Source organism: Pinus tabuliformis, chromosome J, assembly GCF_031772625.1.
Source record: "Pinus tabuliformis cultivar Carrire ecotype Pingquan chromosome J, CPIR1, whole genome shotgun sequence".
NCBI lineage: Eukaryota > Viridiplantae > Streptophyta > Pinopsida > Pinales > Pinaceae > Pinus > Pinus tabuliformis.
Genome location: NC_142295.1, coordinates 145,750,666 through 145,751,921, shown reverse-complemented (window position 1 = coordinate 145,751,921; position 1,256 = coordinate 145,750,666).

Genomic DNA, 1,256 nt, shown 5'->3' with positions numbered 1-1,256 from the left:
TTTTATTGCTTTTATTAAGAAAATATATTGAGTTTTTTTTTTAACTTTAATAACTCTTTTTTTGGTATTAAAATATTTTATTATAGTGTATACATGTTTTTTTCCTTAGAAATAAATTGTACTTTCTTCATTAACATGATGAATCCACTACATTACATTGATGCATAATATGCATTCTGATATAATTTCTCTTTGTTGTCACATGAGTATCATGTTCCTTTTACAACAAATTTTTTTATGATATGTCACTTCCCGCATTCAAATTTGTCAGTGTTGTTTAATATCCTTAAGTTGTGCACATAAATAGTCTTGTATAATACCAATGTTTTTTATTTTGTTCATATACCTACATATATTTGTTCCATAAACATAATAAAAAAACAAACACCAAAAAAGGCATTATATCAATCTTGTTTTGTGTCATCGACATCCCTTTAATGAAGGGCCTATGATACTATTCTTGTGTTCCATCACCTAGTTGTTCATAGATATTCCAAATCCCCAAAGCTTGTGCAAGACCCTCCTTAGATAATGTGTATTCATCAGTTTTTTGTTCCCTATTGATGTGGCAACAAGATATATGAGCAAAAGACCTTTTTATATGAAGAACTTATTCTAAAGTAGGAAGCAAAAAAAGACAATGGCGCCTTTGGGTCTCCTTGAACTAGTTTATGACAAGCATGGAATCTCTAAAGATTTGTATAGATTGCAATCTTTCTCAAGAGAAAATAGTAGAAGAAGTTTAAGTGCTAGCATTTCTGCATAGTTGTTTGTGCCTTTCCCCAATCCTATTTGCAGTTTGTAAGAATATCGTTTATGGAGAAAAAGAACTGCACCCCCACGGCCCCACACAATAATCATTGCTAGTGAGGGAAGCCCCGTTAATGCATGCCCATTGAAAACAAGGATCAATTGTTATGGAAAAATTGCACCTGAGCTAGCAAGCTACTTTCCACCCAAAAAATTCCTTGGAACTTTCCCATAAATGTGTGTGTAATATAATGTGCAATGATCAACAATTTAAACAAACAAATTCCATACAATCCATGCATCTAAGTATTCACACATGAAATTCCTAAAAGAGGGTTTTCAAGTTATTACCTAGATCCCTCATAGATTGATGATGTGTATTGGGCACGATGCCAAGAACCTTGCTCCTACATGAAGGTCCTACTCTCAACTATCACAATCAAAGGCCTTTTATACATGCACCAACAAACAAGCTCAAAATCATTTCTTAGAGGGTTGATTAGCTC